The sequence below is a fragment of the Medicago truncatula genome, chromosome 1 (assembly GCF_003473485.1).
Source record: "Medicago truncatula cultivar Jemalong A17 chromosome 1, MtrunA17r5.0-ANR, whole genome shotgun sequence".
Taxonomy (NCBI): domain Eukaryota; kingdom Viridiplantae; phylum Streptophyta; class Magnoliopsida; order Fabales; family Fabaceae; genus Medicago; species Medicago truncatula.
The window spans coordinates 20,933,137-20,956,201 of NC_053042.1; positions in this window are offsets into that span (position 1 = coordinate 20,933,137).

The following is a 23,065-nucleotide window of genomic DNA, read 5'->3' on the forward strand; positions in this document are numbered from 1 at the left end:
CCAAAATAAGATACATAGGAAAGAAAAACAATAATAATTCCCATCCCACGTATCAGAGACCTAGACACGACACTTGAGCCACCACCAACTACTCAGGATCACCTGCAAGTTACCCATAGGAAGGGCAACATTTTCAAGCAGAAGGGATGAGATTCACAACAATAAAATATAGATATTAAAATTCATCAATGGAATCTAACACCCTAAATATAATCAGATCATCACCATATATATATATAAATATATACTTCATAAAACACATCATCATCAAATCAAGTCTTCATCAATCAAATCATCATTATATGTGTATAAATATATACTCCATCAAACAACATCATCATTATCAATATGACATTTACAACCAACAACACCGACTCATGCAAATGACATGACAACACCGCTAAGACAACACCTTAGACTCCTCAACAAATGCAAATATGCATGTGGTACCATATTCAGGGCCGTGACCCACACCGCTGTCGAATGGTTAAAGCATTCTCATCAGGACCTAAGTCCTCACCGCTCAACACCGCTTTTGAACAACTAGTGTTCCACCGCTTTGAACGACAAGGCGTTCTAGAGCCGAAGCTCACCCACTTTGATGCTATGCAACTACCCAACCTGTGTATATCTACATACAACTCAACAAATGCATATATATGTATATGACTCAACTCTCCATAACTCCACACTTGTATGATTTAATGAATGTAAACACACAACACAGTCATCAATGGTTCATCATTAATCAATCCAACAATCCAGAAAAATGCACAATTTATCTTAATCATGTTCATACATCAAGCTCCATTCAAAACGTTCAAACAGAATTCAACAACTCAAAGATATTAGTAATCAACAATATCAATTATTTTAGTTTAGATACATTGAGAGGCTATACCCATATAGACAACTTCCATCCCTGCCCCAAGGACCACTCATGAACTCATTAGACCCTTATACAACGTTATATTTTTCCTAAAAACATCTCTATACGTTTAGGATAAAGTCCCTACACTTAGGAAGAAGTTTGGAAGCATTTGGAGTGAAGAAAATTGCATTTTAGGGTTTATGGTAAGACAACATCAGTCATACTAAAATTACAGATTTTTCTGTCAAAATCGCCTCATGATTACTAGAATCGCCTCATGATTTCGACAGTATCAGACATACTAAAATTACAGATTTTTCTGTCAAAATCGCCTCATGATCACTAGAATTGCCTCATGATTTCGACAGCATCAGACATATTGAAATTACAGATTTTTCTGCGATTTCCTACCATGGGAGCCTCCTTGGCTTCAATTCTCAACCCTAAACTCTCCAAAATCATCCATAAACATCACCATATGATTACCCTATCATTAAAACGTTAACCCATCACTAACCTACCTGATTAACCACTCTTTTCACCATTCAATTCTATGGTTTCTACACTTTTTCATTCAAAAACCAATAACCAAAACCTAATCCCAAATTTCTCAATTTCTACCAGAAACATGTTAAATCAAAATCAGAATTACAATCTATACTATTGAAAGTAAATCTCACCCTTACCTTAGTTTTGCAGAAAATCGCACGACACACGGTTGATCTTGGCTCTACTTGTTCTTCTCTCCCCTTGTTCTTGGATTTCTCTCCCAAAACTTGTTTCACGTAAAACTGCTTCTGACCTTTTCTTTTCTTAACTCCCAAAACTATAACTCCCCTTCTATTTCATTAAACTCCCCTTAATTCTATTAAATCCTAATTAACTCCCTAATTTCTAAAATAATAATAATTCCTCTTATTTTAGTTATTATTATAATAAACTATATAATAAAATACACACACCACATAAATCACCAAAAATCATATAAAATCACATATGAGACTCCAAATAAATCAAAATAAAGTAAAATAATAACTAGGGCGTTACAACTCTCCCCAACTTAGAGAATTTCGTCCTCGAAATCTTACCTCAAACAAAACAACTCTGGGTACGACTCCCGCATCTTACTCTCCAGCTCCCAAGTTAAACTTTCTCCAGTCGCTCCACCGCAAACGACTCTCACAAGCGGTATCTCTTTACCTCTCAAGGATTTCACCTTCTTATCATCAATTCTCAACGGTAAGGTTTCCACCGTAAGGTTGTCTCTAACTTGCACGTCATCCCTAGGAATAATATGTGAAGGATCCGGTACATACTTCCGCAACTGCGACACATGGAACACGTCATGCAAATTCGAAAGATGAGGGGGTAAACCCACCCTATAAGCCACTGTTCCAACTTCTCTCAGATATCTGATATGGGCCAATAAACTTTGGAGTCAACTTCTTAGATTTCAATGCACGGCCTACACTCGTCATAGGAGTGACTCTCAAGAACACATGATCTCCCTCTTGAAACTCAAGGTCCCTCCTACGCTTGTCATGATAGCTCTTCTGTTGACTCTGCGACGCTTTCATCTGTTCTCTTATTAACTTAACCTTTTCTGTAGTTTGTTGAACTATGTCTGGTCCCAACATCACACTTTCTCCCGATTCAAACCAACACAAAGGAGTTCTGCACCTTCGTCTATACAATGCTTCAAACGGTGCCATACCAATACTCGAATGGTAACTATTGTTGTAAGTAAGTTCTATCAACGGTAGATGACTATCCCAAGCTCCACCTTGCTCAAGTACACACACCCTTAATAGATCCTCTAAGGATTGTATCGTCCTCTCTGACTGTCCATCTGTCTGAGGATGATAAGCCGAACTCAACCTCAACTTCGAGCCAAAAGCATGCAAACTCTTCCAGAATCTAGATGTGAACCTCGGATCTCTATCTGATACAATACTCGACGGAACACCATGCAACTTCACAATGTCCCGGATATAAATCTCCGCCAACTGTGCCACCGGAAAACTGATATTTATCGGAATAAAGTGCGCCGACTTCGTCAATCTATCGACTACAACCCATATCGAATCATGTCCTCTCGGAGTGTTTGGTAGACTCGTCACGAAATCCATAGAAATGCTATCCCATTTCCACTCCGGTACATCCAACGGTGTCAACAACCCTGCAGGCTTCTGATGTTCAACTTTAGACTTCTGGCAAGTCAAACAGGCATACACAAATTGAGCAACATCACGCTTCAAACCAGACCACCAAAACAGCTTTTTCAAGTCGTGATACATCTTCGTAGCTCCCGGATGGATACTCAAGCTACTCTTGTGACTTTCTTCCAAAATCAACCTTAAGGTCGTTATCCTCAGTGTCATTACTAGTAGTCATCAAATCAACAAACTTCAAGTCTACTTGCTGAGCTTCCCGGATACTATTCAAGAAATCACTATTAATCCTCAGCATCCCCAACTGAACACTCTGAGGTGTCAACTCACAAACAAGGCTCAAGTCTCTAAACTGTTCTAACAATACAAATTCCTTCACCATCAAAGCAGACATATGTAATGTCTTCCTGCTCAACGCATCAGCAACCACATTGGCTTTACCAGGATGGTAATTCAAGCCAAAATCATAATCTTTCAACAGCTCTAACCACCTTCTCTGCCTCATGTTCAATTCCTTCTGATCAAATAAATATTTTAAGCTTTTATGATCACTGAACACCTCAAATCTGGAACCGTACAAATAATGCCTCCAAATTTTCAAAACGAAAACCACCGCAGCCAACTCGAAATCATGAGTAGGATAATTCTTCTCATGAACACGCAACTGCCTAGAAGCATATGCTACCACCTTACCATCTTGCATCAGAACACCACCTAAGCCCAGCTTAGGTGCATCACAGTACACAACAAACGGTTCTTCTGGTTTAGGCAAAATCAAAACAAGAGCAGTTGTCAATCTTCGCTTCAACTCATTGAAACTACTCTCACACTGAGCATCCCATACAAAAGACTTACCCTTACAGGTCAACTGAGTCAACGGCAAAGCTAACTTTGAGAATCCCTCAATAAACCTGCGGTAATAACCAGCCAAACCCAAGAAACTTCTGATCTCTGTCACCGACTTCGGAGTCTCCCATTGTGATACTGCATCAACTTTTGAAGGATCCACTGCAATACCACTACCAGAAATAATATGGCCAAGAAAACTCACTTCACTTAACCAGAACTCGCACTTTAACAATTTGGCATACAACTTCTTCTCTTTCAATACTTGCAATACAATCCTCAGATGTTCTGCATGCTCTTCCTCATATCTTGAATAGATCAAAATGTCATCAATGAATACAACCACAAATTTATCCAGGTAAGCATGAAAAATTCTGTTCATATACTCCATGAACACACCAGGCGCATTAGTAACACCGAAAGGCATCACCTTATATTCGTAATGACCATATCGTGTCCTAAAGGCAGTCTTCTGCATGTCCTCATCTTTCACCTTGATCTGATGGTAACCTAACCTCAAGTCAATTTTACTAAAAATCTTTGCACCAACCAACTGATCCATCAAGTCGTCAATTCTCGGAAGTGGATATCTATTCTTTATCGTAACTTTATTCAACTGACGGTAGTCAATGCATAACCTCATACTACCATCTTTCTTCTTTACCAACAACACAGGCGCGCCCACGATGAAACACTTGGTCTTACAAACTTCTTGTCGAGCAAGTCCTCTAACTGTTTCTTCAACTCAGCAAGTTCGGATGCCGACATACGATAAGGTGCCATCGACACCGGCTTCGTTCCTGGCACCAGATCGATGGAGAACTCAACCTCCCTTTCTGGTGGTACATCTGGAATCTCATCCGGAAAAACTTCAGGAAACTCGTTCACCACTGGTAACCTGCCAATCACAGCTTGGTTTTCTAACGACAAAGATGCCATTAAAGAATACATCAGAATCCCATCTCGTTCTAGCTGCTTCATCTCTTTCGTAGTCAAAATTTCAACTCTACTTTCTTCTTCAGCAGAAGAAAAATGCACTGTCTTACTAAAGCAATTGATATGGACATGGTTCTACTGCAACCAATTCATACCAAGGACACAACAAACAACAACTCAGAACAATCAACAAAGACAACATTAGAGTTGACACTCTATCCTAGGTGGCTCAACACGACTCTACTGTTGGAACAAAATGTGTTTCACAATGAACCTTATTAAGTTTTGATGATAACAAGGTATTAAAAATTGTCAATTGGTTATTACTAATAGTTGTTCAAGTGTACAGGACCAAAGGCTACTCAAGTTATTTTGATAGGTCTTGGAAGAACAATGGAAAGAAAAAGAAATTCTGAGCATCTGAAGAAAACTGCTCCTGAAGCTGAAGTGCTCCTGAAGCTCAACTGCTCCTGAAGCTAAACTGCTCCTGAAGAGATGACGTCATCAGAAGCAGAAAGTCATCAGAAGCAAAAGTTTTCATCAGAAGCAATATTTTCACCAGAAGCTAAATTTGATCTTTAATCAAACTGAAGATTCAAAGTTGCTGATTCTCAATTCAGTCTTATCAAAGAAGAACGAAGAATTGAAAGGGAGGTATCAACGGAAATATGGAAAGCACTCTGCACTTGTCTCTCATTAATAGAGTTGACAAAGTACAAGTGTACAACCACTACCTCCACTACTCTGTTTTCTGTCTACGCTACAAGACAAAACAACAGCCATGCCTGCAGAATTTGTACAACTCAAGATGGGAATGAATTTGAAGTTTGTTCTTCAAAGGACTACACCCAAATCAGGCAAAGGATCACTGGTGGATAATCAAAGGATTTCAAACGACTCTTTAGACGTGCTGATTATCTCAACGTCTCTTTCACACCTCTATATAAAGGAGTGAAGACTTGAAGATTTGATAGAGATATACACAAGTTCAAAAGCGCCAAAACTCTGTCAATTTGATTCTACAAAGCACACTGAATTTCTGCACTGATTTGATACATCTTAGAAATTCAAAGTCTAGAGTCTTTTCTGTATTGTATTGTGAACACCACTGATTGTATATCAAGTGTTCAATTCAAACTCAATTCTCTGTATTTTTGTTTGATTAGAAGTCTCTTGCCTGCGTGCTTGAGCATTAGAAGTCTCTTGCTTAGTGCTTGAGCATTGGAAGACTCTTGCGTGTGTGCTTGAGCATAGTTTTGTGAAGTCTCATACTTAGAAAGTATTGAGCAGTTGTAATCTTGTGATTATAGTGAAATCTCCTTGGAAGTGCAAGGGGGACTGGACTACTTCCGTGTTGTGGAAGGAACCAGGATAACTGCTTGTGTCATTGTCTTTCTTTTCTCTGCTCTGTTCTTTCCGCTGCATATCTGATTCTGATCATTTCATCAGAAGCACTCTCAAACTGCTTCTGAAGTTTCATCAGAAGAAGAATTTTCTAGACAGAAGAAGAAAACACAATTCAACCCCCCCCCCTTCTTGCGTTTTTCTCACCTTCAATTGGTATCAGAGCTTGCTCTGTTATCACAGCACTTAACCGTGTTACAGTTCAAGATCTATTAGAAAAACATGTCTGGAGATGAGGAATCAACTACTACAAAATACACAAGTGTCAAGCATGACTATGATACTGCTGACAAGAAAACAGACTCTGGAAAAGCTCCAAAGTTTAATGGAGATCCAGAAGAGTTTTCATGGTGGAAAACTAATATGTACAGCTTTATCATGGGATTGGATGAAGAGCTATGGGATATACTGGAAGATGGAGTTGATGATCTGGATTTGGATGAAGAAGGAGCTGCTATAGACAGAAGAATACATACTCCTGCTCAGAAGAAGCTTTATAAGAAACACCACAAAATAAGAGGAATCATTGTGGCTTCTATACCTCGCACCGAATACATGAAAATGAGTGACAAATCTACTGCGAAAGCTATGTTTGCTTCTCTTTGTGCAAACTTTGAAGGCAGCAAGAAAGTAAAAGAGGCTAAAGCTTTGATGCTAGTTCATCAGTATGAACTTTTCAGAATGAAGGATGATGAGAGTATAGAAGAAATGTACTCAAGATTTCAAACTTTAGTTTCTGGATTGCAGATACTGAAGAAAAGCTATGTTGCTTCTGATCATGTTAGTAAGATTTTGAGAAGCTTACCTTCAAGATGGAGACCCAAAGTAACTGCTATTGAGGAAGCTAAGGATCTAAATACTTTAAGTGTTGAAGATCTTGTTAGCTCACTCAAAGTGCATGAAATGAGTTTAAATGAGCATGAAACCTCTAAGAAGAGTAAATCCATTGCTTTACCATCTAAAGGAAAGACCTCAAAGTCTTCCAAAGCCTACAAAGCCAGTGAATCTGAAGAAGAATCACCTGATGGAGATTCTGATGAAGATCAATCTGTAAAGATGGCTATGCTGTCCAACAAGCTTGAGTATCTGGCAAGGAAGCAGAAGAAATTTTTGAGCAAGAGAGGTAGCTACAAGAACTTCAAGAAAGAAGATCAGAAGGGATGCTTCAATTGTAAGAAGCCTGGTCATTTCATTGCTGATTGCCCTGATCTTCAAAAGGAGAAGTTTAAAGGCAAATCCAAGAAATCAAGCTTCAACTCCAGTAAATTCAGAAAGCAAATCAAAAAGAGCTTGATGGCGACCTGGGAAGATTTGGATAGTGAATCTGGGTCTGATAAAGAAGAAGCTGATGATGATGCTAAGGCAGCCGTTGGGTTAGTGGCAACAGTATCATCAGAAGCAGTATCAGAAGCTGAATCAGATTCAGAAGATGAAAATGAGGTATATTCCAAAATTCCTAGACAAGAACTTGTTGATTCTCTAAAAGAACTTTTATCACTGTTTGAACACAGAACCAATGAGTTGACAGATTTAAAAGAAAAATATGTTGATTTGATGAAACAACAAAAATCAACTCTATTGGAACTGAAAGCTTCTGAAGAAGAACTCAAAGGGTTTAACCTCATATCAACAACATATGAAGATAGACTCAAGAGTCTTTGTCAGAAGCTACAAGAAAAATGTGATAAAGGTTCAGGCAATAAACATGAGATTGCCTTGGATGATTTTATTATGGCTGGAATAGACAGAAGCAAAGTTGCTTCTATGATCTACAGCACATACAAGAACAAAGGCAAAGGGATTGGATATTCTGAGGAGAAATCCAAAGAATACAGTCTCAAGAGCTACTGTGATTGTATCAAGGATGGATTGAAATCCACCTTTGTGCCTGAAGGTACAAATGCTATAACTGCTGTTCAGTCAAAACCTGAAGCTTCAGGTTCACAGGCTAAGATCACATCAAAGCCAGAGAATCTTAAGATCAAGGTAGTGACAAAATCTGATCCTAAGAGTCAAAAGATTAAAATTCTGAAAAGATCAGAACCTGTTCATCAGAATCTGATTAAACTAGAATCTAAAATTCCAAAACAAAAGGATCAGAAGAACAAAGCAGCTACTGCTTCTGAGAAAACAATACCAAAAGGTGTCAAACCTAAAGTATTGAATGATCAGAAGCCACTCAGCATTCACCCTAAGGTACAAGGGAGGAAAAGTAAAACCTCCAAAACTAACCCAAAAGGACCCATGAAGATATGGGTACCTAAATCTGAATTGGCCAAAAATGCAGGTGTGCTTAAGGGCAAGAGAGAAACAAAGGTCATGGTACCTAGACAGCGGATGTTCAAGGCACATGACTGGAGAGAAAGCTTTGTTCCTTACCCTTACAATGAAAGATGGAGGAGAAGTGAAGTTTGGTGGCAACCAAACTGGAAAGATCATTGGTACAGGTACTATTGGTAATTCCTCCATCTCAATTAATAATGTGTGGCTAGTAGATGGTCTGAAGCATAACCTATTGAGCATTAGTCAATTTTGTGACAATGGGTATGATGTAATGTTCAGTAAGACCAACTGCACACTAGTCAACAAGGATGACAAATCCATTACATTCAAGGGAAAGAGAGTTGAGAATGTCTATAAAATAAATTTCTCTGATCTGGCTGATCAGAAGGTAGTTTGCCTTCTGTCAATGAATGATAAAAAATGGGTATGGCATAAAAGGTTGGGACATGCTAATTGGAGATTAATTTCTAAAATTAGTAAGTTACAACTGGTCAAAGGATTGCCCAACATTGATTATCATTCAGATGCACTTTGTGGTGCATGTCAGAAAGGGAAAATTGTGAAAAGTTCTTTCAAATCTAAAGACATTGTATCAACTTCCAGACCCTTAGAATTACTCCATATTGATCTTTTTGGTCCAGTTAACACTGCATCTTTATATGGAAGTAAATATGGATTAGTCATTGTTGATGATTACAGCAGATGGACTTGGGTAAAATTCATTAAAAGTAAAGACTATGCATGTGAAGTGTTCAGCAGCTTCTGCATTCAAATACAATCTGAAAAAGAACTGAATATTTTGAAAGTCAGAAGTGATCATGGTGGAGAATTTGAAAATGAGCCATTTGAACTTTTTTGTGAAAAACATGGGATTCTCCATGAGTTTTCTTCTCCTAGAACTCCACAACAAAATGGGGTTGTAGAAAGAAAGAACAGAACCTTACAAGAAATGGCCAGAACCATGATCCATGAAAACAATTTAGCTAAACATTTTTGGGCAGAAGCAGTCAATACTTCATGTTATATTCAAAATAGGATCTATATCAGACCTATGTTGGAGAAAACAGCATATGAACTCTTTAAAGGAAGAAGACCCAATATCTCTTACTTTCATCAGTTTGGATGTACTTGTTACATCTTAAACACTAAAGACTATCTGAAGAAATTTGATGCCAAGGCTCAAAGAGGAATCTTTTTAGGTTACTCTGAAAGGTCAAAGGCATACAGAGTGTATAATTCAGAAACACAATGTGTTGAAGAATCTATGCATGTAAAATTTGATGATAGAGAGCCTGGAAGTAAAACTTCAGAGCAAAGTGAAAGTAATGCAGGTACAACTGATTCTGAAGATGCATCAGAATCTGATCAACCTTCTGATTCTGAAAAGTATACAGAAGTTGAATCTAGTCCAGGAGCTGAAATCACTCCAGAAGCTGAGTCTAATTCAGAAGCAGAACCTAGCCCAAAAGCACAGAATGAAATTGCTTCTGAGGACTTTCAAGATAACACTCAGCAGGTTATTCAACCTAAATTCAAGCACAAATCTTCACATCCTGAGGAGCTAATCATTGGAAGCAAAGAAAGTCCTAGAAGAACAAGATCACATTTTAGACAAGAAGAATCATTGATAGGACTGCTTTCAATAATTGAGCCTAAAACTGTTGAAGAAGCTCTCTCAGATGATGGATGGATATTAGCTATGCAAGAAGAGCTAAATCAATTCCAAAGGAATGACGTGTGGGATCTGGTACCCAAACCTTTTCAGAAGAACATTATTGGAACAAAATGGGTATTCAGAAACAAGCTGAATGAACAAGGAGAAGTAACCAGAAACAAAGCCAGACTTGTTGCTCAAGGCTACAGTCAACAAGAAGGCATTGATTACACTGAAACATTTGCTCCAGTTGCAAGATTGGAAGCAATCAGGTTACTTCTATCCTACGCAATTAATCATGGCATAATATTATATCAAATGGATGTCAAAAGTGCCTTTCTTAATGGAGTCATTGAAGAAGAAGTGTATGTTAAACAACCTCCTGGGTTTGAGGATCTTAAGCATCCTGACCATGTTTATAAACTTAAGAAATCACTATATGGCTTGAAACAAGCTCCCAGAGCTTGGTATGATAGACTAAGTAATTTCTTAATTAAAAATGATTTTGAAAGAGGACAAGTTGACACAACACTCTTCAGAAAGACTCTTAAGAAAGATATTTTGATTGTGCAAATATATGTTGATGATATAATATTTGGTTCTACTAATGCATCTCTTTGCAAAGAATTTTCTAAGTTAATGCAGGATGAATTTGAAATGAGTATGATGGGAGAATTGAAATTCTTTCTGGGAATTCAAATCAACCAAAGTAAAGAAGGAGTATATGTTCATCAAACAAAATATACAAAGGAGCTTCTGAAGAAGTTCAAGCTAGAAGACTGTAAAATGATGAACACTCCAATGCATCCAACCTGCACCTTAAGCAAAGAAGATACTGGAACAGTAGTAGACCAGAAGCTTTACAGAGGTATGATTGGTTCTCTGTTATACCTCACTGCATCTAGACCTGATATTTTATTCAGTGTATGCTTGTGTGCAAGATTTCAATCAGATCCTAGAGAATCTCATTTAACTGCAGTTAAGAGAATCTTCAGGTATCTGAAAGGAACAACTAATCTTGGACTCCTGTATAGGAAATCCCTAGATTATAAGTTGATTGGATTCTGTGATGCTGATTATGCTGGTGATAGGATTGAAAGAAAATCAACCAGTGGAAATTGTCAATTCCTGGGAGAGAATCTGATATCCTGGGCAAGCAAAAGACAAGCAACTATTGCTATGTCTACAGCAGAAGCAGAGTACATTTCAGCTGCAAGTTGTTGCACACAACTACTTTGGATGAAACATCAGTTGGAAGACTATCAGATCAATGCTAACAGTATTCCCATTTATTGTGATAATACTGCTGCTATTTGTTTGTCAAAGAATCCAATTCTACATTCAAGAGCCAAGCATATTGAAATCAAACACCATTTTATCAGAGACTATGTTCAAAAAGGAATTTTAGATATACAATTCATTGATACTGAACATCAATGGGCTGATATATTTACAAAACCTTTGTCTGTTGAAAGATTTAATTTTATTAAGAAAAATTTGAACATGCATTTTGTGTCTGATTGAAAAATTGCTTGCCTCTGAATAAGAAGTTTGGTTCTGAAGTTTATTCAGGAGCATTTTGGTTCATCAGAAGCTCTTAACTGAGGTTCTGAGGAAAATGTGCTTCTGAAGATGACGTCAGCACTAAAACTTCAGAAGTGTTATTCTTTGCTTCTGAATAGCTTGGTTAGTGGGAACGGTGGAAGTTACTTTATGTAACAGCTGTCTCATTACCCAAAAGGTAGTTTTCTGAAGAGTCTCTGACGTGGTTTATTTGTACTGGAGTATAACAAAAAGGGCAATGATGTTTTTATTCGCTTTTTGACGTACTTACACGCGCCCCCAATTTGTCATTAATGCTGTGTTTGTTTGTCCCCTCTGAATTACAAACGTTTTAATAAAAACACTTAGTCATTTCACACACTTCTCACTTCACAACAAACACTTGCTATTTTTCTTTTCAACCCTCTGCGAACGTAAGCGCATTCTTTCATCCTCTCAAAAACTCTTTAGAACCCTAAAACCACTTCATATCAATGGCTTCTTCAAGTTCTGCATGTGGATCATCATCAAACGAACAACAAGGAGAAGCTCCTGCTTATGAGATAAAGGGAAGAACCATGTCCTTGGAGGAATGGGAATTAAACATTCAATCAGAAAGTCCGGTGGATTTTGATTCTTTGGCCGCTCACGACTGTGACATTGGCAAGTACTACGAGAAACAAGGTCTGGGAAGGTACTTCAATCTTCTAAATGGACCAACTTATCAAACACTGGTTCGTCATTTCTGGGTTAGAGCCAGCATCTACGACAGGGAAGCCGCCAAGATTGAAGAAGATGAAAAAGTTCTTCTCAATCCTGAACTCAAAGGGAAGTCTAGAGCGGAAATGGGCTTGGAAACTTTCTCCAAAACCCAGATAAGATCAAGCATCATGGGAATCCGTGTCTGGATCACTGAGGACACTATTGCCTTTGTCATCAGAAGACCAGCAGAAGGAGAACATGAGGCTGGGATTTCAAAGCCAAAGGACAGCCCCTGGAATGCTATTGTTAACAAAACTCTCTACAACAAGGTAAAGGACTTTGCCTATTCTGACATGAACACCAAGACGAAGGTTATGTTGAAGATTCAGAACGAAAACATACTACCAAAAGGTGGTGGTGGTGATCAGCCCTCTCTGGAACATAAAATCCTATTACACTTTGTCATAAAGGGTGTAGAGGCAAATATTCCCAGATACATATTCAGACATATGGTTCATCAACTCAGAGAGAGTCAACTGAATAAAAGGTCTTGGGTACCTTATGGAAGACTACTCTCTGAGATTTTCCATCAGGGAGGAATTATTGAGATGCTGAAAGAAGCTCAGATCTTCACAGATGAACAGTTGGGAACTGTTAGAGGGAAAATTATCAATGGTGAGACTCTAAGGGCTATGCATCTGATTAAAGCAAAAGATGTGAAGAAGAGTCCTACTGACTTGAAACCTTCTGATGCCAAATCAGATCTTATCCCAGACTTTCCTCCCATCTGCAAACAAGATCCCTTGGAGGTTCAAAGGGCATATATCATTGATCACTACAAAACCTATAACCAGAAAATCAGCTTGAAGGATGTTCCTGACCAAATGTATGGTGGTGAGCTGCCTGTGGCCAAAAGCAGAAAATCTAAGAAGAAGCAGATCACCAAGGAAGAATACCTTGCTGAAAATGCTACTGAGGTGGGTGCTCAGAAGCATAAGAAAGCTAAGAAGGTAAAATCTGCAATGTCCACCATTCCTGAGGAAGTGGAGGATTTGGATGATGTCCCTCTTATCAAGAAAAGGACAAGGAGTACTCAAGAAACAGCAGAACAGCCTGCTTCTGAACAAACTGGTTCTGAACAAGCTGCTTCTGATCAAGCTGCTTCTGAAAAGCCTCCAAGTCCCAAAAATAAAAGAGAAGCTGCTCTTCAGACCATCAAAAGGAAGAGGTCTAATTTAACAAGAAATCTGAAGACAGCTGAAGGAAGAAGGGCACAAATGTTGGAAGAGCTGGAAGAGAACTGGGATGAAGACTCAAGCCCTAAGAAAGCAAAAAGAACTGCAACTTCTGAGCCCATAGTCATGCCCAGCTTCGAAATGACTGAAGAAATGAAGCAGTATACTAGGGAGGTTGCTGCATCCAAGATAGCAGAGAAGAAAAGGATGAAGATTTTGTATGAAGAAGAAAGGGATGAACGTCTCAAGGCTGCAGGGTATGTGCCTACTCCTGACATTGCTGCTTTAGCATCGGAGTTAGAAACTGTTAAGTATGGAGCAACTCTGCTTTCTCAAGCCTTGAAGAATAAGCAAGCTTCAGGAGCAACTTCATCAGAACCAGCATCAGAAGCTCCAGAAGCAGTTCATCCAGAAGCTCAGTCTTCAGGTAATCCATCTAACCCTCCAACTAATACTCAGATTCCATCTCTACCCTCTTCACCCTCTTCATCATCAACAGAATCAGATGACCAACCCCTTAGCCAACACATAGACAAGCTTCTAAAAACCAAACCTACCAAACTAACAGATTTAGGAACACTTGACTGGGAGCAAACTCAAATAGAATTTTCTAAGAATAGAATTAAACTTTGTGAGAAATTCAATTTGCCTCCTACTCATCCACTCTATCCAGATAATCCTGAACCTGTTAGTATACAACAACCTCAACCCAACCCAGAACCTACAACAAACACACCACATAACTCAACCACACAAAAAGCCTCTGAAGTAGCTTCAGATGCAACTACTTCAGAAACTCCTCAACACCAAGAACTCTCAACCCTTCACAACTTAGAAAAACATCTAGGTGGTGAAATGCAACCAACACCCACTAAGGCCTCTAAGACAGTTCCTGAAAAGACTGTCTTGGAAACCCAAACAGAAACCCAAACCATCCCTGAGCAAACTGTTCAGGAGCAAACTGCCTCTGAACAAGTTGCTCCTGACCAAACAACTTCTGACCAACATATACCTCCTGACCAAACAACTTCTGACCAACATATACCTTCTGACCAAACAACAGAACAACAACAACAACCAGATTCACCCACTATAATAGACTTAACCCCTGACCAACCTTCCACATCAAATACAACTCAAACTGAACCTTCACCCATCCCTGACCATATCCTAGAGTCTGAGTATATAGAGGAACAACTGATCAGACTTAGTGATGAGATTCAGGCACTGATTCTTCGCAGAACAGTTCCTGTACCTCCTATTCACTATTATGATCAGTGGATGGATCTACAGAAAAGCTTTGATGAGCTGCTGGATCAGCTTAGATCTAAATGTGTGTCATCCCACTCTGCTATGCTGAAGAAGCTTTTGGATGATATGCATGAAGCAGCTAAGGAGAAAGAGCTGAATTTTGTGCCTCTGCTGGACATCACTCCTTTCTATCCAGAAGAAGAGTACATCACTAGGGCTGCTAGAATTCAAGCTGGATATAAAAGAAGAATGAGAGAAAAGGATGAGCTACTTCAGAAGAAGGATGATCAGATCAAGTATCTCTTAGAACAGTTGTATAAGCAAGCCCAACCTTAGTTGCACACCCAACTCTAGCTTGTTTTTACTTTTGTTCTTAGTAGCTGTGTCTTTGTATCTTAATCTTTCTTTCTATATATATTATCATTATTTCTGGATCTTGTGCTTTTTCACCTTCAATATGTTTTACAAGATTTAATTCTGATGGTATTAACTGTTTTCAATGCTGCTTGCTCTGAAATACTATCTTTAAAGGTTATATGTTTATTCTTTTGTTTTGTTTTGCTCTGATACTCTTTCTTTTGTTTCTATTCTTTTTGTTGATGACAAAAGGGGGAGTAAATGTATAGTATTTGTTAAGGCACTGAGCCCTACTATAACCACTTCTAAATTTCTTTTAAATACTTCTGATTTGATTTTATAAGTATTTTATTGAAATTTAATTAATAAGAATAGAACTTAGGGGGAGCTTACAAACCTCACCTTAAAGATCTATTGGACTCAGGGGGAGCTTACAAACCTCTGTCCCAGTAGTCAACTTATTAATTAGATCAACAACAATTGAACATTTTAAATACTATTGTTTGTCATCATCAAAAAGGGGGAGATTGTTGGAACAAAATGTGTTTCACAATGAACCTTATTAAGTTTTGATGATAACAAGGTATTAAAAATTGTCAATTGGTTATTACTAATAGTTGTTCAAGTGTACAGGACCAAAGGCTACTCAAGTTATTTTGATAGGTCTTGGAAGAACAATGGAAAGAAAAAGAAATTCTGAGCATCTGAAGAAAACTGCTCCTGAAGCTGAAGTGCTCCTGAAGCTCAACTGCTCCTGAAGCTAAACTGCTCCTGAAGAGATGACGTCATCAGAAGCAGAAAGTCATCAGAAGCAAAAGTTTTCATCAGAAGCAATATTTTCACCAGAAGCTAAATTTGATCTTTAATCAAACTGAAGATTCAAAGTTGCTGATTCTCAATTCAGTCTTATCAAAGAAGAACGAAGAATTGAAAGGGAGGTATCAACGGAAATATGGAAAGCACTCTGCACTTGTCTCTCATTAATAGAGTTGACAAAGTACAAGTGTACAACCACTACCTCCACTACTCTGTTTTCTGTCTACGCTACAAGACAAAACAACAGCCATGCCTGCAGAATTTGTACAACTCAAGATGGGAATGAATTTGAAGTTTGTTCTTCAAAGGACTACACCCAAATCAGGCAAAGGATCACTGGTGGATAATCAAAGGATTTCAAACGACTCTTTAGACGTGCTGATTATCTCAACGTCTCTTTCACACCTCTATATAAAGGAGTGAAGACTTGAAGATTTGATAGAGATATACACAAGTTCAAAAGCGCCAAAACTCTGTCAATTTGATTCTACAAAGCACACTGAATTTCTGCACTGATTTGATACATCTTAGAAATTCAAAGTCTAGAGTCTTTTCTGTATTGTATTGTGAACACCACTGATTGTATATCAAGTGTTCAATTCAAACTCAATTCTCTGTATTTTTGTTTGATTAGAAGTCTCTTGCCTGCGTGCTTGAGCATTAGAAGTCTCTTGCTTAGTGCTTGAGCATTGGAAGACTCTTGCGTGTGTGCTTGAGCATAGTTTTGTGAAGTCTCATACTTAGAAAGTATTGAGCAGTTGTAATCTTGTGATTATAGTGAAATCTCCTTGGAAGTGCAAGGGGGACTGGACTACTTCCGTGTTGTGGAAGGAACCAGGATAACTGCTTGTGTCATTGTCTTTCTTTTCTCTGCTCTGTTCTTTCCGCTGCATATCTGATTCTGATCATTTCATCAGAAGCACTCTCAAACTGCTTCTGAAGTTTCATCAGAAGAAGAATTTTCTAGACAGAAGAAGAAAACACAATTCAACCCCCCCCCCTTCTTGCGTTTTTCTCACCTTCATCTACTACTTGGCCGGACGGACCAACCTGCTCTGATACCAATTGTAACACCCCGTTACCCAAAAGTAATTAAATAATTAAACATACATCAGAGTAAATCCCAAACAGGCATGTCACACTACATTTTCAAATTTTTCTTAAATAGAATATAAAACTATTTAATTAAACCTCAATAATCTGCAGCAGAATATTTGCATTAAGAGCAACAACATAAATATAATCAGATCATCACCATATATATATAAATATATACTTCATAAAACACATCATCATCAAATCAAGTCTTCATCAATCAAATCATCATTATATGTGTATAAATATATACTCCATCAAACAACATCATCATCATCAATATGGCATTTACAACCAACAACACTGACTCATGCAAATGACATGACAACACCGCTAAGACAACACCTTAGACTCCTCAACAAATGCAAATATGCATGTGGTACCATATTCAGGGCCGTGACCCACACCGCTGTCAAATGGTTAAAGCATTCTCATCAGGACCTAAGTCCTCACCGCTCAACACCGCTTTTGAACAACTAGTGTTCCACCGCTTTGAACGACAAGGCGTTCCAGAGCCAAAGCTCTCCCACTTTGATGCTATGCAACTACCCAACCTGTGTATATCTACATACAACTCAAAAAATGCATATATATATGTATATGACTCAACTCTCCATAACTCCACACTTGTATGATTTAATGAATGTAAACACACAACACAGTCATCAATGGTTCATCATTAATCAATCCAACAATCCAGAAAAATGCACAATTTATCTTAATCATGTTCATACATCAAGCTCCATTCAAAACGTTCAAACAGAATTCAACAACTCAAAGATATTAGTAATCAACAACATCAATTATATTAGTTTAGATACATTGAGAGGCTTTACCCTTATAGACAACTTCCATCCCTGCCCCAAGGACCACTCATGAACTCATTAGACCCTTATACAACGTTATATCTTTCCTAAAAACATCTCTATACGTTTAGGATAAAGTCCCTACACTTAGGAAGAAGTTTGGAAGCATTTGGAGTGAAGAAAATTGCATTTTAGGGTTTATGGTAAGACAACATCAGTCATACTAAAATTACAGATTTTTCTGTCAAAATCACCTCATGATTACAAGAATCGCCTCATGATTTCGACAGTATCAGACATACTAAAATTACAGATTTTTCTGTCAAAATTGCCTCATGATCACTAGAATTGCCTCATGATTTCGACAGCATCAGACATATTGAAATTACAGATTTTTCTGCGATTTCCTACCATGGGAGCCTCCTTGGCTTCAATTCTCAACCCTAAACTCTCCAAAATCATCCATAAACATCACCATATGATTACCCTATCATTAAAACGTTAACCCATCACTAACCTACCTGATTAACCACTCTTTTCACCATTCAATTCTATGGTTTCTACACTTTTTCATTCAAAAACCAATAATCAAAACCTAATCCCAAATTTCTCAATTTCTACCAGAAACATGTTAAATCAAAATCAGAATTACAATCTATACTATTGAAAGTAAATCTCACCCTTACCTTAGTTTTGCAGAAAATCGCACGACACACGGTTGATCTTGGCTCTACTTGTTCTTCTCTCCCATTGTTCTTGGATTTCTCTCCCAAAACTTGTTTCACGTAAAACTGCTTCTGACCTTTTCTTTTCTTAACTCCCAAAACTATAACTCCCCTTCTATTTCATTAAACTCCCCTTAATTCTATTAAATCCTAATTAACTCCCTAATTTCTAAAATAATAATAATTCCTCTTATTTTAGTTATTATTATAATAAACTATATAATAAAATACACACACCACATAAATCACCAAAAATCATATAAAATCACATATGAGACTCCAAATAAATCAAAATAAAGTAAAATAATAACTAGGGCGTTACAACTCTCCCCAACTTAGAGAATTTCGTCCTCGAAATCTTACCTCAAACAAAACAACTCTGGGTACGACTCCCGCATCTTACTCTCCAGCTCCCAAGTTAAACTTTCTCCAGTCGCTCCACCGCAAACGACTCTCACAAGCGGTATCTCTTTACCTCTCAAGGATTTCACCTTCTTATCATCAATTCTCAACGGTAAGGTTTCCACCGTAAGGTTGTCTCTAACTTGCACGTCATCCCTAGGAATAATATGTGAAGGATCCGGTACATACTTCCGCAACTGCGACACATGGAACACGTCATGCAAATTCGAAAGATGAGGGGGTAAACCCACCCTATAAGCCACTGTTCCAACTCTCTCAGATATCTGATATGGGCCAATAAACTTTGGAGTCAACTTCTTAGATTTCAATGCACGGCCTACACCCGTCATAGGAGTGACTCTCAAGAACACATGATCTCCCTCTTGAAACTCAAGGTCCCTCCTACGCTTGTCATGATAGCTCTTCTGTCGACTCTGCGACGCTTTCATCTGTTCTCTTATTAACTTAACCTTTTCTGTAGTTTGTTGAACTATGTCTGGTCCCAACATCACACTTTCTCCCGATTCAAACCAACACAAAGGAGTTCTGCACCTTCGTCCATACAATGCTTCAAACGGTGTCATACCAATACTCGAATGGTAACTATTGTTGTAAGTAAGTTCTATCAACGGTAGGTGACTATCCCAAGCTCCACCTTGCTCAAGTACACACACCCTTAATAGATCCTCTAAGGATTGTATCGTCCTCTCTGACTGTCCATCTGTCTGAGGATGATAAGCCGAACTCAACCTCAACTTCGAGCCCAAAGCATCTTGCAAACTCTTCCAGAATCTAGATGTGAACCTCGGATCTCTATCTGATACAATACTCGACGGAACACCATGCAACTTCACAATGTCCCGGATATAAATCTCCGCCAACTGTGCCACCGGAAAACTGATATTTATCGGAATAAAGTGCGCCGACTTCGTCAATCTATCGACTACAACCCATATCGAATCATGTCCTCTCGGAGTGTTTGGTAGACTCGTCACGAAATCCATAGAAATGCTATCCCATTTCCACTCCGGTACATCCAACGGTGTCAACAACCCTACAGGCTTCTGATGTTCAACTTTAGACTTCTGGCAAGTCAAACAGGCATACACAAATTGAGCAACATCACGCTTCAAACCAGACCACCAAAACAGCTTTTTCAAGTCGTGATACATCTTCGTAGCTCCCGGATGGATACTCAAGCTACTCTTGTGACTTTCTTCCAAAATCAACCTTGAAGTCGTTATCCTCAGTGTCATTACTAGTAGTCATCAAATCAACAAACTTCAAGTCTACTTGCTGAGCTTCCCGGATACTATTCAAGAAATCACTATTAATCCTCAGCATCCCCAACTGAACACTCTGAGGTGTCAACTCACAAACAAGGCTCAAGTCTCTAAACTGTTCTAACAATACAAATTCCTTCACCATCAAAGCAGACATATGTAATGTCTTCCTGCTCAACGCATCAGCAACCACATTGGCTTTACCAGGATGGTAATTCAAGCCAAAATCATAATCTTTCAACAGCTCTAACCACCTTCTCTGCCTCATGTTCAATTCCTTCTGATCAAATAAATATTTTAAGCTTTTATGATCACTAAACACCTCAAATCTGGAACCGTACAAATAATGCCTCCAAATTTTCAAAACGAAAACCACCGCAGCCAACTTGAAATCATGAGTAGGATAATTCTTCTCATGAACACGCAACTGCCTAAAAGCATATGCTACCACCTTACCATCTTGCATCAGAACACCACCTAAGCCCAGCTTAGATGCATCACAGTACACAACAAACGGTTCTTCTGGTTTAGGCAAAATCAAAACAAGAGCAGTTGTCAATCTTCGCTTCAACTCATTGAAACTACTCTCACACTGAGCATCCCATACAAAAGACTTACCCTTACAGGTCAACTGAGTCAACGGCAAAGCTAACTTTGAGAATCCCTCAATAAACCTGCGGTAATAACCAGCCAAACCCAAGAAACTTCTGATCTCTGTCACCGACTTCGGAGTCTCCCATTGTGATACTGCATCAACTTTTGAAGGATCCACTGCACTACCACTACCAGAAATAATATGGCCAAGAAAACTCACTTCACTTAACCAGAACTCGCACTTTAACAATTTGGCATACAACTTCTTCTCTTTCAATACTTGCAATACAATCCTCAGATGTTCTGCATGCTCTTCCTCAGATCTTGAATAGATCAAAATGTCATCAATGAATACAACCACAAATTTATCCAGGTAAGCATGAAAAATTCTGTTCATATACTCCATGAACACACCAGGCGCATTAGTAACACCGAAAGGCATCACCTTATATTCGTAATGACCATATCGTGTCCTAAAGGCAGTCTTCTGAATGTCCTCATCTTTCACCTTGATCTGATGGTAACCTAACCTCAAGTCAATTTTACTAAAAATCTTTGCACCAACCAACTGATCCATCAGGTCGTCAATTCTCGGAAGTGGATATCTATTCTTTATCGTAACTTTATTCAACTGACGGTAGTCAATGCATAACCTCATACTACCATCTTTCTTCTTTACCAACAACACAGTCGCGCCCACGATGAAACACTTGGTCTTACAAACTTCTTGTCGAGCAAGTCCTCTAACTGTTTCTTCAACTCAGCAAGTTCGGATGCCGACATACGATAAGGTGCCATCGACACCGGCTTCGTTCCTGGCACCAGATCGATGGAGAACTCAACCTCCTTTTCTGGTGGTACATCTGGAATCTCATCCGGAAAAACTTCAGGAAACTCGTTCACCACTGGTAACCTGCCAATCACAGCTTGGTTTTCTAACGACAAAGATGCCATTAAAGAATACATCAGAATCCCATCTCGTTCTAGCTGCTTCATCTCTTTCGTAGTCAAAATTTCAACTCCACTTTCTTCTTCAGCAGAAGAAAAATGCACTGTCTTACTAAAGCAATTGATATGGACATGGTTCTACTGCAACCAATTCATACCAAGGACACAACAAACAACAACTCAGAACAATCAACAAAGACAACATTAGAGTTGACACTCTATTCTAGGTGGCTCAACACGACTCTACTACTTGGCCGGACGGACCAACCTGCTCTGATATAAACATACATCAGAGTAAATCCCAAACAGGCATGTCACACTACATTTTCAAATTTTTCTTAAATAGAATATAAAACTATTTAATTAAACCTCAATAATCTGCAGCAGAATATTTGCATTAAGAGCAACAACATAAATATAATCAGATCAACACCGCTTTTGAACAACTAGTGTTCCACCGCTTTGAACGACAAGGCGTTCCAGAGCCGAAGCTCTCCCACTTTGATGCTATGCAACTACCTAACCTGTGTATATCTACATACAACTCAACAAATGCATATATATGTATATGACTCAACTCTCCATAACTCCACACTTGTATGATTTAATGAATGTAAACACACAACACAGTCATCAATGGTTCATCATTAATCAATCCAACAATCCAGAAAAATGCACAATTTATCTTAATCATGTTCATACATCAAGCTCCATTCAAAACGTTCAAACAGAATTCAACAACTCAAAGATATTAGTAATCAACAACATCAATTATATTAGCTTAGATACATTGAGAGGCTATACCCTTATAGACAACTTCCATCCCTGCCCCAAGGACCACTCATGAACTCATTAGACCCTTATACAACGTTATATCTTTCCTAAAAACATCTCAATACGTTTAGGATAAAGTCCCTACACTTAGGAAGAAGTTTGGAAGCATTTGGAGTGAAGAAAATTGCATCTTAGGGTTTATGGTAAGACAACATCAGTCATACTAAAATTACAGATTTTTCTGTCAAAATCGCCTCATGATTACAAGAATCGCCTCATGATTTCGACAGTATCAGACATACTAAAATTACAGATTTTTCTGTCAAAATCGCCTCATGATCACTAGAATCGCCTCATGATTTCGACAGCA